Source organism: Convolutriloba macropyga, chromosome 6 (genome assembly GCF_964194025.1).
Source record: "Convolutriloba macropyga chromosome 6, txConMacr16.3, whole genome shotgun sequence".
In the NCBI taxonomy this organism is placed as follows: Eukaryota; Metazoa; Xenacoelomorpha; order Acoela; family Convolutidae; genus Convolutriloba; species Convolutriloba macropyga.
Genome location: NC_134473.1, coordinates 20,771,656 through 20,787,784, shown reverse-complemented (window position 1 = coordinate 20,787,784; position 16,129 = coordinate 20,771,656).

The window sequence follows — 16,129 nt, the reverse complement described above, 5'->3', positions numbered from 1 at the left end:
AAAAGTCAAGTGGGGATTTATTACCGTGTTCTTTTCCGAAACCGACGGCGTAGTGTTGAGGGGGTACCAATTTGACAATGTAAATTTTTCATTATTTTGAAATGAAAAAGATTAAATAGTTTTTTGATGCACTTTAGTCCCCCTAGTTGAGACCTGGAGGCTCTTGCAAGATTCTTGCAAAAAGGCTAATCTTTTGATATCTTGCAAGACAAAAATAACACAAGAATTTGCAAGCTCAAGGACATCTTGCAAATCTTACAAAGCAAAAGGTTATATTGCAAGATTCCTGCAAGGTCGTTCTCGCCTAGCTATGTTCTGATTGACTCAAAATCGGTGTTCATTATATCATTTATAGTAGAAAGAATTCTTCAATTCAACAACCAAATACAAAGAAAAATAATTTGATATAGCCCAGGTTGAGGTCCAGGCCCAAATTGAACTATGACCAGACCCACTCGAACGCATTTCGGTCTGGAAAGTCTGATCATAGCTCAATTTGAGTCTGGACCTCAACCTGGTAAAATAAATTGTTCTGCTCAATAATTTAAGACTCAGGGCAAATTAAACTTTGTGGAGTCAGATTTCTGTTGCTGTTTACAAAAAAACGTAACCTATAATCTATAATTATTGTGATAAACAGATTTCATGATATTTTTAACATTAGATGAAGAACAAAGGCTATTTCGGGCATTTCGAACATACAATATTTTGCATTGCGTTTTTGCGTTTTTGTCCTAAATGAAAAATGTGCACAATGTGAATTTTTTAAGAAATGCGTTGACGGAGAAAAGAATTCTACGATTAGTTTTTTTTTGGTATTTTTTTACTTTTTCCTTGGCGCCTCGACCCATCTCAGATATCCATGTTTTGAATGATCACAACTCTCTTTATGCCCATACGTTTCTCCTAATGGAAAAATTTTGAAGTCTAAAAATTATTGTTCCGACCCCACTTGTGGGGGGGGGGGGGGAGGAACTATATACTCAAATGGGTTTTTTTTGTTCCGTGAATTTTGGCCGACCGATATATTCATCGTAGAGAAATGTGAGTGGTATCATTAAAAAGCTCGTCCAGCGTAGAATTCGAAATCAAAAAAAGATTTTTTTGAATTTCGTTTTTTTCGAGGAGTTATCGAGGTTTAAAGTTTCATGTGAACACTGGATATTTGGTTCACTTTTGTTCACTTTTACCGTAATTTTCGTTCGAATTAACGTTTTTCTGCGAAAAATTTAATTCAAAACTAGATTTCACGCCAAAAAGTAAATCAATTTTAGGTTTTTAGTAGACGAATGGAGATAATAAAACTAGTTCTAGTCTTAGAGGGAAGTTTAATTTATAAAAAAAAATTCGAATTAGGTTTGGGAGCTCTTTTTTTTTTTAGAAAATTTTGCAATTTTTTTTTGTTTTTTCAAGTCACCTAGAGACTACTAGACACTTTTAATATCGAAGTACCGTTATTGACAAACCTCTTTTACGATCAAATGAAGCCCAATGAACAAAAAATTTGTTTCGAAGGGATCGCTCATGTTTTTTTTTGGGACTCGTATCTCAAATTTCGTAATTTCAAAGGAAATTTTGATTTATTTTTTGAGGTTTTCCTAAAGTTTTATAATACCATGGCATAAACTTGTTGACCAAAGGTGCAATAGATTTGCTAATGAGCATTAAGTGAACCTATCTAGTGTTGTGAGTGGACAGCTAATGGCTGTTAAGACTATGAAAATAAATTTTCGAAAGTTTTTTAAAATCAGTAAATCATAAACTTATTTTTGTGAACTGTAAGTTCGTCTCAGTAAAAACAGGATTGAACTCCTTCATACCACTGCAACATAAGTTAATCTCATTTGCGGCTTTATCAAATAAGTATTGGTTATACGTCTTCAATGCCACAAGAGTTCAAATTTTTTTAAAAAATTTTTTGGACATTTCGTTTTATTGGTTTATTTTGAAATCTTATCACGTCATCCTAATATTGATGGCTACATCTTCCTTTAGTGAAGACGTCCAAAGGATCATAGATAAAACTTTCTGAGAAAAAAAATTTGGTATAAATGGCTTCAACACTTTCTTCTCCCATTTTTCTGAAGAAATTTTGGTTTTTGCCTGTATTTGTTGTTTTTTTTTTCATAGTCATGAGACATATTGTGATGTCTTATTGATTACCTAAGCATCATAAACATCCTTGTATTCACATCGTGGCATAGCTGAGCGTATTTTTTGAATTCCTATGAAAGCTTTTGAGTTTAATGGCTGTTAAGACTTTAAAAATTTTTTTTTAATTTTTTTTTAATATAAATCAATCTTAAGCTTATTGTCGTGGATTGTAAGTCAGTCTCGGTAATGACAGAACCGCTTTTTTTCTACATCAGCAGCAATTTATCTAGTTAGCGGTTTTGTCTTCTAACTATTGGTTTTTTTGACTTCGGTGCACGAGTTTTCATAATTTTTATAATTTTTGGATTTTTTTTAGTAATTTTGGTTCCTTTTGAAATCGTATTACATTATCCTAATATTGATAGCTCCCATTGGCTTAGTGAAGACGTTCAATGGATCGTTGAAAAAGTTTTCAGAGAAAAAAGCTTATGGTTTAAATAGCTTCGACACTTTCTTCTCTCAATTTTCTACCGAACTTTTGGATTTTGCCTGTTTTTGTTGTTGTTTTCACAGTCAATGACTTTTTGTAATGTCTTATTGATAAATTTTGAATGACAAACATCCTAGTCGCCACATCATCTAGGCATAATTTGGCGTATTAAATGCCTTCCGTTGAAAGCTGTAGAATTTTTTGACTTTGATACTATGGGTTTTCTCATAAATTTCGTGGTTTTGATGTATTTTTCTTTGCCATACGACTTATTGTGATGAGTTATTGATGTCATATGAATGAAACCTATGATTGCTATTTCATCGAGGCAGAATTTAATGTGTTTAATTAACTTAAAATGTAGCATTTTTTTAAAATTCAAACATCTATTTTTGTTATCTCTTCATTTGGTTGACAATTAAGTCGAAAATGTAGATGAGCTCGGGTCGGAACATCATGTGCGAACGCACATTAACGAGCCGCCTTGTTTATGTTTAAAAAAGAGTATTTGAGTAAACTTTCTCGCAATGACATCTTACAACTTCACAATTCGGCATCATTGTCGTTCTACTTGGAGGAATTAAACGCCTTTCAGGGCACAGCATAACAGCATAGATTGGATATTGAGTGGATTGATTGGTTAAATGTTTGCTCAGCTCACATGCATTCGTTTGATCAAATTTGAGATGTCAAATAAAATGGTCGTCGTTGATATTTGAACTACAATGGCCGTTAAGTTCTCTCTTGCTCTCTCCCTTAAATTGGTTAAAAAGCAAATTAAACCAATGGCGATTGCCGAATTGGCCGCCAGGAGGTTTAGCCGACAACCCAAAAGTGAACATTTAGGCCGACAACCCAACCGCGCACCAATTGTAATGGCTGGACGAACTAATATTTTGATCAATCCGACTTTCGACCAGAGTTAAGTATTGGCTAAATTTGTCATTTTTCCTTGTCGGCTAAATCCACTGTCGGCTAAAGTTCCTAGCACCTAAACCAATATTATGTTGCTATCGTTTGAACTCATGCGAGTTCATGCTTTATAGTTATGAATTTGGGGACCTTATATTAGAAAACAAACAAATAAATGTGAATATTTGCTTGCTTGTAATGATTCTGTCTGGATTTTCTAATCTTTCCGACAATTGAGCCCCAGTATGACCTCTGTAGACATTTTGTTGCACCCATATTTTTGTTTCTGACATGGTCAAATTATTTTGCATAGCATCATGCACATAATTTGAAAAAAGTTTTTGAGTGACTTTGAGAGTGATCGCCAAAAACCATGTTTGTCAACATATATTTAAAACCATGTTTTTCAACCTGAAAGACAATTTAGCAAATAGAAATAGTTATCTACCAAGACTATATGAAAACGTCGCAGAATTAAAGCAATGATTTTATTGGGTTATATGGTGCACTCATTTCATTGGGCAAATAATGAATTAAAACTTGGAAGAATTTGATTCGACAGCAGGAAAAATCAGGAAAAGGTTTCATTAGTTCAAAGAATTAAGGAAACTCAACCGTCAAAGATAAAACAAAATTCAAAAATTCTTAAATTAATTATTTTAGTCGTCAATGAATTTTTTTCATTGCTTCTTTGCTTCTTTGATGGTTCAGTTGATGGCGTGAAACCCAAGTGGGTTAAAAATTATCTGAAAGTTTATATGTCCAGTTATTTTGAGTTTTGCGGTTTTTAGTTTTCATGACTGAAAAGAAATCTCTTGTTTCCGAAAACACTATGTGGATTCTTAATTATTTTTCTTTTTTCAATTTGTTACATGCAAGTAGTAAGACATTTGCGTTTACTCTTTTAGCTTTAATTTCATAAAATTTTCAGCGAGAAACTAATGATTTTGTTGACTATCACGAACCTTTCCATAAACTATTGCGAATTTCACAATTTGAGAGAAGTTTTGCCAGAAATTGTGTTTTGTTTTAGGATAGTCCTTTTATGCTAAAAACAAAAAGAGTAGTGTTTTTTTTAATTCTGAAAAATAAACAGAAGGATTCGAGGTGGAGATATTAAAATTATTCGACTCAATACTTTTTTTTCTAAAATTTATCTAATTTTATCTAATTGTCATCGTGTCTGATTGTTCTGAAGTTAGTTTTTCAATATCATTTTTTGCAGTAAAATGCCTTGACTGTCGAATGAATTTAATGATTTATGGAACGCTATTATCAAAATTTATTGGATTTTTCAAGGTAGTAGTTGCAATTTTTCTGATACATTTCGCCATTTTATGTTATTATGGAAATACTAATGCATAACGACGCAGAGCTATACCGAAAGCGTCTTGGCAGATAAGCCCGATGCGTGTATCTCATGTTCGTTTTCAAAATGTTAATACATTGAAAGTTGAACGATATTGTCACAGAAGTTTTTTTTATTATTTCACAATATTTGAAACGGAAAACATTTGAAACGGAAAACATTTGAAAAGGAAAACATTTGAAATGGAAAACATTTGAAACTGAAACATTTTGACTATTCAGAATAACTTGTGACGTTGATTTAACATTAACACTGGAGGTTTTTTTATACATCTAATAGATTCGACCTGTAAAAATAGATTTGGCCACTCCCACATTGACAAACAAAAAGCCTTTTTTGAGCGAAGGATTTTTCGAAAAAATCAATTTTTGTGGCAGTGGGACGTACACCATATCTGCCACAAAATGTATTCCACCAGTGAAAATAGATTTGGCTAATGAAAACACATTTGACAAGTGAAAAAAGATTCGGCCACTCCCACATTGACAAACAAAGCGTTTTTTGAGCCAGTGATTTTTCGGAAAAAAAATCAGTTTTCTGGCAAATTTTGTGAAACTTCATGGTTCTATTTTTTGAGTACCGGCTCAAAGTGAGCACCTCGATTACCATTTTTTTCATTATTGAATTATTTAAAGCACTTTTGGGATCAATGAACTTTTTTTTATGTGCTCCTGCAAATCAAGCCAAAAATTAGATTAAAATTGTCGAAAAAATGTTAAAAAATTAAAGACTCCGCAAAATGTTTTTGTTTTGAACGCACAGAGCCCGCAATACACTCATCACCCAGGATTCAGAAACGTCTCCTTTCTCAATCAAGGGAGAAATGGCTAAGGCTTCGCGGCTATTAATGTCAATTTTGAACGAATTTATTTTTAATTACACAATATTCAGAAGAAACTCTTAATCTCCTCTATTCAACGTAGCAATTGAAATATTGGAAAAAATCAATCTGCCACTAACTTGTGTTAAGTTTTTCCGTTTGGAAGTTGGTTTCTTTTGCACTGTTTCGGTTTGAATGTCGAACGAAAATGTTGCTTGCTCGAAAAATTTTGTTAAGTATAATCTGGCCCATTTGTCTTTGCTTGAAAAGACAAAATATGCAAGTTTTCCGAAAAAAAACTTAGAAAATGAGCCACTGGGCACAAGGCACGCAGCACATTTACGTCTTTAAAACAAAACAGTCGGATAACTTGCTGTCTCTCTCTCTCTCTTCTCAGAACACTGACAAAAAAGAAACAAGTTCAGTAAGTTTTCTTGTTTTAGCGTGCACTTGTTGAAACGAGCGGCATGGTTTTTTACAACGTGTATCATCGATTGATCATTGCGATGTTTCTATTCCAGTAGGCGATAGCCAAGCACAACGCAATATCGCTGCGCTCAGTTTGCAGCCTTACCGTTTTGAAAACTGATTTCTTATAATTTATCAATCACTTTTAATATAGGTCGAAAAAAACAAAAATTCTGAATGAAGTATGTACCATTAAAGAAATATGTCTGGAGCAAGGTGCAATAGTGCAAAAAAGAAGTTAGCGGGCATATTCAATGAACAAAACAGCAAAATCAGAGAAAATTTTAGTAATCCACCACATTTTTGTGTCAGCAATTGCTATTGAAATGATCTTGTAATTATTTGCAAACATTATGAAAAAAATGAAAAAAAGGAGAAAAAGTTACGTTTATGAAACATTAATTGAAAATTGCATAAAGAACTTGAAAAAATTGAATCTAATTTTCAATTTTTGAATTGAAAAAACTCTTTTAGGGAAAAACCCAATTTTTTATGTCATATCTTCAAAAGACCAATTTTCAAGTTCGCAGTTTGGCATCTCATAAGAAACTAGCAATGACAGGCCTCATGCAATTTGATATGTGCTCTGTTGTGATATAACTGCAAAAAGTTATATAAAACGAGATTTTTGTGCGTGTTAGAACTGTTTTTCGAAATATTGTATTGATAAATGGTATTTTGTTTAAAGCCATCGTCACTCGAAAAACCAAACATAAAGAGGTCCCAAGAAGAAGAATCTTGGACTCCTGGCGCAAAATCAAAAACGAGATTGACCTTCTGCAAAGTGTCACAGATTCCACTGCATATTGGACCCAAATTGTCCTGTTAGTGGCCATTTTGAGAAACATTGGACGAAATTGCAGAACTTGGCTTTATATAACAATAACTTTAAATTTCTTTACATCATAGACAAAACTAGCCCGATACACTTTTGTCTTTTCACTTTGAACCATCTACACCCAACAGTCGAGAAATAAGAAGGCATTTTACATAAAAAACAGACGAGTTTTTTGCGTTTCCGAACACTATTCTTCTAATATACCAATTTTTCAAGTATTGGCCCCACAGCAAACAGTTTTGGTTTAAAACAATTGATAAAAATGAGAGATACTACAAAAATAGTATGAGCAGCACTCTACAAATTACAGCCATAGGGTCACATCAAATTTTTCTATAAAAGAGATGAATTTTGAGAAACATTGGACGAAATTGCAAAACTTGACTTTTTATAGCACTAATTTTAAATTTCTCTACATCATAGACAAAAGTAGTCTGACACACGTTTCTCTTATCACTTTGAACCACCTAGACCTATCACTTTTTCTGTCAGCAATTGCTATTGAAATGATCTTGTAATAATTTGCAAACATTATGAAGAAATGAAAAAAATAAGGAGAAAAAGTTACGTTTATGAAACATTAATTGAAAACTGCGTAATTAACTTGAAAAAATTGAATCTAATTTTCAAATTTTGAATTGAAAAAACTCTTTTAGGGAAAAACCCATTTTTTTATGTCATACCTCCAAAAGACCAACTTTCAAGTTCGCAGTTTGGCATCTCATAGGAAACTAGCAATGACAGGCCTTATGCAATTTGATATGTGCTCTGTTGTGATATAACTACAAAAAATTATATAAAACGATATTTTTGTGAGTGTTAGAACTGTTTTTCGAAATGTTGTATTGATAAATGTCATTTTGTTTAAAGCCATCGTCACTCGAAAAACCAAACATAAAGAGTTCCCAAGAAGAAGAATCTTGGACTCCTGGCGCAAAATCAGAAACGAGATTGACCTTCTGCAAAGGGTCACAGATTCCACTACATATTGGACCCAAATTGTCCTGTTAGTGGCCATTTTCAGAAACATTGGACGAAATTGCAGAACTTGACTTTATATAACAATAACTTTAAATTTCTTTACATCATAGACAAAACTAGCCCGATACACTTTTTTCTTTTCACTTTGAACCATCTACACCCAACAGTCGAGAAATAAGAAGGCATTTTACATAAAAAACAGACGAGTTTTTTGCGTTTCCGAACACTATTCTTCTAATATACCAATTTTTCAAGTATTGGCCCCACAGCAAACAGTTTTGGTTTAAAACAATTGATAAAAATGAGAGATACTACAAAAATAGTATGAGCAGCACTCTACAAATTACATCCATAGGGTCACATCAAATTTTTCTATAAAAGAGATGAATTTTGAGAAACATTGGACGAAATTGCAAAACTTGACTTTTTATAGCACTAATTTTAAATTTCTCTACATCATAGACAAAAGTAGTCTGACACACGTTTCTCTTATCACTTTGAACCACCTAGACCTATCACTTTTTCTGTCAGCAATTGCTATTGAAATGATCTTGTAATAATTTGCAAACATTATGAAGAAATGAAAAAAATAAGGAGAAAAAGTTACGTTTATGAAACATTAATTGAAAACTGCGTAATTAACTTGAAAAAATTGAATTTAATTTTCAAATTTTGAATTGAAAAAACTCTTTTAGGGAAAAACCCATTTTTTTATGTCATACCTCCAAAAGACCAACTTTCAAGTTCGCAGTTTGGCATCTCATAGGAAACTAGCAATGACAGGCCTTATCCAATTTGATATGTGCTCTGTTGTGATATAACTACAAAAAATTATATAAAACGATATTTTTGTGAGTGTTAGAACTGTTTTTCGAAATATTGTATTGATAAATGGTATTTTGCTTAAAGCCATCGTCACTCGAAAAACCAAACATAAAGAGTTCCCAAGAAGAAGAATCTTGGACTCCTGGCGCAAAATCAGAAACGAGATTGACCTTCTGCAAAGGGTCACAAATTCCACTACATAATGGACCCAAATTGTCCTGTTAGTGGCCATTTTCAGAAACATTGGACGAAATTGCAGAACGCCTTTATATAACAATAACCTTAAATTTCTTTACATCATAGACAAAACTAGCCCGATACACTTTTGTCTTTTCACTTTGAACCATCTACACCCAACAGTCGAGAAATAAGAAGGCATTTTGCATAAAAAACAGACGAGTTTTTTTGGGTTTTTGAACATTATTTTTCTAATGTACCAAGTTTTTACGTATTGACCCCAAAGCAAACGTTTTTGATTTAATACAATTAGTTTGAAAAGGAGATATTACGAAAATAGTTTGACCAACATTCTACAACTTCTTGACCCATAGGGTCAGATCAAATTTTTTTAAATAAGAGACGAATTTTGAGAAAAATTTGGACGAAATTGCAAAATTTGACTTTACACAACGCTAATCATAAATTTTTTATACATGAAGGCCAAAGTTAGCCTGATACACTATTTTCTCATCACTTTGAACCACTTAGACCCAACAGTCGAGAAATAAGAAGGCCTTTTACATAAAAAACAGACGAGTTTTTTGCGTTTCCGAACACTATTCTTCTAATATACCAATTTTTCAAGTATTGGCCCCACAGCAAACAGTTTTGGTTTAAAACAATTGATAAAAATGAGAGATACTACAAAAATAGTATGAGCAGCACTCTACAAATTACAGCCATAGGGTCACATCAAATTTTTCTATAAAAGAGATGAATTTTGAGAAACATTGGACGAAATTGAAAAACTTGACTTTTTATAGCACTAATTTTAAATTTCTCTACATCATAGACAAAAGTAGTCTGACACACGTTTCTCTTATCACTTTGAACCACCTAGACCTATCACTTTTTCTGTCAGCAATTGCTATTGAAATGATCTTGTAATAATTTGCAAACATTATGAAGAAATGAAAAAAATAAGGAGAAAAAGTTACGTTTATGAAACATTAATTGAAAACTGCGTAATTAACTTGAAAAAATTGAATCTAATTTTCAAATTTTGAATTGAAAAAACTCTTTTAGGGAAAAACACATTTTTTTATGTCATACCTCCAAAAGACCAACTTTCAAGTTCGCAGTTTGGCATCTCATAGGAAACTAGCAATGACAGGCCTTATGCAATTTGATATGTGCTCTGTTGTGATATAACTACAAAAAATTATATAAAACGATATTTTTGTGAGTGTTAGAACTGTTTTTCGAAATATTGTATTGATAAATGTCATTTTGTTTAAAGCCATCGTCACTCGAAAAACCAAACATAAAGAGTTCCCAAGAAGAAGAATCTTGGACTCCTGGCGCAAAATCAGAAACGAGATTGACCTTCTGCAAAGGGTCACAGATTCCACTACATATTGGACCCAAATTGTCCTGTTAGTGGCCATTTTCAGAAACATTGGACGAAATTGCAGAACGCCTTTACATAACAATAACCTTAAATTTCTTTACATCATAGACAAAACTAGCCCGATACACTTTTGTCTTTTCACTTTGAACCATCTACACCCAACAGTCGAGAAATAAGAAGGCATTTTACATAAAAAACAGACGAGTTTTTTTGGGTTTCTGAAAATTATTTTTCTAATGTACCAATTTTTTAAGTATGGACCCCAAAGCAAACGTTTTTGGTTTAATACAATAAGTTTGTATAGGAGATACTACTAATTTATTATGAGCAAGATTCTACTACTTCTTGACCCATAGGGTCACATCAAATTTTTTAAAATAAGAGACGAATTTTGAGGACAGTTTTACGAAATTGCAAAACTTGACTTTATATAACACTAATCTTAAATTTCTTTACATCATGGCCAAAGCTAGCCTAACACATTGTTCTCTTAATACTTTGATTCACCTAGACCCAACAGTCGAGAAATAAGAAGGCATTTTACATAAAAAACAGACGAGTTTTTTGGGTGTCGGAACATTATTTTTCTAATGTATCAATTTTTTAAGTATTATCCTTAAAGCAAAAGTTTTTGACTTAACACAATTGATTTGAATAGGAGGTATTACGAAAATAGTACGAGCAACATCCTACAACATCTTGACCCATATGGTCACATCATATTTATTTAAATAAGAGACGAATTTTGAGAAACTTTGGACGAAATTGCAAAACTTGACTTTATATAGCACTATTTTTAAATTCTTTACATCATAGACAAATGTAGTCTGACACAAGTTTCTCCTATCACTTTGAACCACCTAGACCCAATAGTCCAGAATCAAGAAAGCATTCTACACAAAAATCAAATTTTTTGTGTTTCCACACTTTACTTTTCTAATGTGCCAATTTTTCAAGTATTGCCTCCAAAGCAAAATTTTTGAGTTTAATACACTTCAAATGAATAGGAGATACTACGAAACAATTATGAGCAACATTCTACGACTCTTTAACCCATAGGGTTACATCAAATTGTTAAAAAAGAGTCGAATTTTGAGAAACATTAGACGAAATTGAAAAATTTGACTTTATACGACACTTATCAAAAAATTTTATGAATTATGGCAAAAATTAGCCTGATAGACTATTTTCTTATCACTTTGAATCACTTAGACCCAACAGTCGTAAAATAAGAAGGCATTTTACATAAAAAACATACGAAATTTTTGCGTTTCCGAACTATACATTTCTAATGTACCAATTTTTCAGGTATTGACCCCAAAGCAAATATTTTTGGTTTGATTTAATCCACATAATTCACACGAAAATGGTATGAGCAACATTCTTTAACTTCATGACCCATAGGGTCACATTATATTTTTAAGTAAGGGACGCATTTTGAGAAACATTGGACGAAATTGCAAAACTTGACTTTTTATAACACTAATCTTAAATTTCTTTACGTCATCGCCAAGGTCAGCTTGTCACACATTTGTCTGATCATTTGAACCACCTAGACCCAATAGTCGAGAGAAAAGAAGGCATTTTACCTAAAAAGCAGACGACTTTTTTGCGTTTCTGAACTATACATTTCTTATCTACCATCTTTTCAGGTATTGACCCCAAAGCAAAAAATTTTTGTTTAAAACAATCCACATAAATAGAAGATATTACGAAGATAGTATGAGCAACATTCTATAGTTCTTTGACCCATAGGGTTACATCAAATTTTTTAAATAAGAGACGAATTTTGAGAAACTTTGGACGAAATTGCAAAACTTGACTTTAATCAACACTAATCTAAATTTTTTTATACATCATGGCAAAAATTAGCCAGATACACTATTTTCTTGTCACTTTGAACCACTTAGACCCAGCAGTCGGGAAATAAGAAGGCATTTTACATAAAAAACAGACGAAGTTTTTGCATTTACGAACATTATGTTTCTACTGTACCGCTTTTTCAAGTAATGACTTTAGAGCAAAAGTTTTTGGCTCATTACATTTGTTATGAAAAGTAGATACTACGAAAATAGTATGAGCAACCTTCTACATTTTCTTGAACCATAAGGTCACATCATATTTTTTAAATAAGAGACGAATTTTGAGACACATTGTACGAAATTGCAAAAATTGAATTTATATAACACTAATCTTAAAATTCTTTACATCATAGACAAAGGTAGCCTGACACACGTTTGTCTGATCACTTTGAACCATCTAGACCCAATAGTCCAGAAATAAGAAAGCATTTTACATAAAAAACAGACGATTTTTTTTTGTTTCCAAACTTTATTTTCTATTGTATCAACTTTTCAAGTATTGACACAAAGGAAAATTTTGGGTTTATTACATTTCATATGAATATGAGATACTACGAAAGTATTATGAACAACATTCTACGACTTCTTAACCCAAGGGGTTACATCAATTTTTTTAAAAAAAAGAAGCGAATTTTGAGAAACATTGGACGAAATTGCAAAACTTGACTTTAATCAACACTAATCATAATTTTTTTATACATCATGGCAAAGTTAGCCTGATACACTATTTTCTTATCACTTTGAACCACTTAGACCCAACAGTCGAGAAAAAAGAAGGCATTTAACATAAAAAACAGACGAAGTTTTTGCATTTACGAACATTATGTTTCTACTGTACCGCTTTTTCAAGTAATGACTTTAGAGCAAAAGTTTTTGGCTCATTACATTTGTTATGAAAAGTAGATACTACGAAAATAGTATGAGCAACCTTCTACATTTTCTTGAACCATAAGGTCACATCATATTTTTTAAATAAGAGACGAATTTTGAGACACATTGTACGAAATTGCAAAAATTGATTTTATATAACACTAATCTTAAAATTCTTTACATCATAGACAAAGGTAGCCTGACACACGTTTGTCTGATCACTTTGAACTATCTAGACCCAATAGTCCAGAAATAAGAAAGCATTTTACATAAAAAACAGACGATTTTTTTTTGTTTCCAAACTTTATTTTCTATTGTATCAACTTTTCAAGTATTGACACAAAGGAAAATTTTGGGTTTATTACATTTCATATGAATATGAGATACTACGAAAGTAGTATGAACAACATTCTACGACTTCTTAACCCAAAGGGTTACATCAATTTTTTTAAAAAAAGAAGCGAATTTTGAGAAACATTGGACGAAATTGCAAAACTTGACTTTAATCAACACTAATTATAATTTTTTTATACATCATGGCAAAGTTAGCCTGATACACTATTTTCTTATCACTTTGAACCACTTAGACCCAACAGTCGAGAAAAAAGAAGGCATTTTACATAAAAAACAGACGAAGTTTTTGCGTTTACGAATATTATGTTTCTAATGTACCGATTTTTCAAGTAATGACCTTAGAGCAAAAGTTTTTGGCTCATTACATTTGTTATGAATAGTAGATACTACGAAAATAGTATGAGCAACCTTCTACATTTTCTTGAACCATAAGGTCGCATCATATTTTTTAAATAAGAGACGAATTTTGAGACACATTGTACGAAATTGCAAAACTTGATTTTATATAACACTAATCTTAAATTTCGTTACATCATAGACAAAGGTAGTCTGACACACGTTTCTCTGATCACTTTGAACCATCTAGACCCAACAGTCTAGAAATAAGAAAGCATTTTACATAAAAAACAGACGAATTTTTTTCGTTTCCAAAATTTATTTTCTATTGTATGAATTTTTCAAGTATTGACCCAAAGCAAAAACCTCGGGTTTATTTCATTTTATTTGAATATGAGATACTACGAAAATAGTATGAACAACATTCTACGACTTCTTAACCCATAGGGTTACATCAATTTTTTTAAAAAAAGAAGCGAATTTTGAGAAAGATTGGACGAAATTGCAAAACTTGACTTTAATCAACACACTTAATATAAGAATAATCCTAAACCTCTTTGCATCATTGCCAACGATAGCCTGACACCCGTTTCTCTTATCACTTTGAACCAACTAGACCCAATAGTCCAGAAATAAGAAAGCATTATACAAGAAAAACAGACAAACTTTTTGTGTTTCCACAATTTACTTTTCTAATGTACCAATTTTTCAAGTATTGAAGCCAAATCAAACGTTTTTGGTTAAACTAATTGATATGATCGGGAGCTACTACAATACTATGAGCAACATTGCACTTTTTCCTGACCCATAGGGTCATATCATATTTTTTAAATAAGAGACGAATTTTGAGACAGATGGGACGAAATTTGACTTAGATTTGCAAAACTTGACTTTATATAACACCGATCTTAAATTTTTTTCCATCATAGACAAAAAAATACAGACGTTTCTCTTATCACTTTGAACCGCCTAGACCAAAGAGTCCAGAAATAAGGAAGCATTTTACATAAAAAACAGACGAATTTTTCCGTTTCCAAACTTTATTTTCTATTGTATCAATTCTTCAAGTATTGACCCAAAGCAAAAACTTTGGGTTTATTACATTTCATATGAATATGAAATACTACAAAATTAGTATGAGCAACATTCTACGACTCTTTAACCCATAAGGTTCCATCCAAATTTTTAAAAAGACGAAATTTGAGAAACATTGGACGAATTTGCAAAATTGACTTTTTATAACAGTAATCTTAAATTTCTTCACATCATAGCAAAAATTAGGGTGACACACATTTTTCTCATGACTTTGAACTATCTAGACCCAACAGTCGAGAAATACGAAGGCATTTTACATAAACAACCGACGAATTTTTTGCGTTTCCGAACACTATTTTTCTAATGTACCAATTTTTCAAGTATTGACGCCAAAGCAAATGTTTTTGGTTTTTTACAATCGATATGAAAATAGTATGAACAAAACTCTACAACTTCTTGACCCGTAGGGTCACATCATCATATTTTTTAAATCAGTGCCAAAATTTGAGAAACATTTGACGGAATCGCAAAACTGGACTTTATATAAGACTAATCGTAAATTTCTTCACATCATAGCCAAAGTAGCCTGACAAAAGTTTTTCCTATCACTTTGAACCACCTAGACCCAATAGTCCAGAAATAAAAAAGCATTTTACATCAAAAACAGACCAACTTTTTGTGTATCCACCCTTTAGTTTTCTAATGTACCAATTTTTCAAGTATTGCCCCCAAAGCAAAATTTTTGGGTTCATTACATTTCATATGAATATGGGATACTACGAAAATAGTATGAGCAACTTTCTACGACTCTTTAACCCATAGGGTTATCAAATTTTTTAAAAAGAGACGAATTTTGAGAAACAATGGACGAAATTTCAAAATTCTCTTTTATATAACACAAATTTTAAATTTCTTTACATCATAGCCAAATTAAGCCTGACACACTATTTTCTTATCCCTTTGAAATACCTAGACCCAACAGTTGTGAAATAAGAGGGCATTTTACATAAAAAGAAAAGACGTATTTTTTTGTGTTTCCGAACACTATTTTTCTAATGCTCCAATTTTTCAAGTATTGACCCCAAAGCAAACAATTTTGGTAAAACAATTGATATGAACAAGAGCTACTACGAAAATATTATGAACAACATTGTACATTTTCTTGACCCATAGGGGCACATCATAATTTTTAAATGAGAGACGAATTTTGAGAAACATTTGACGGAATCGCAAAACTTGACTTTATATAACACTAATCTTAAATTTCTTTACATCATAGACAAAGGTAGCCTGACACACGTTTCT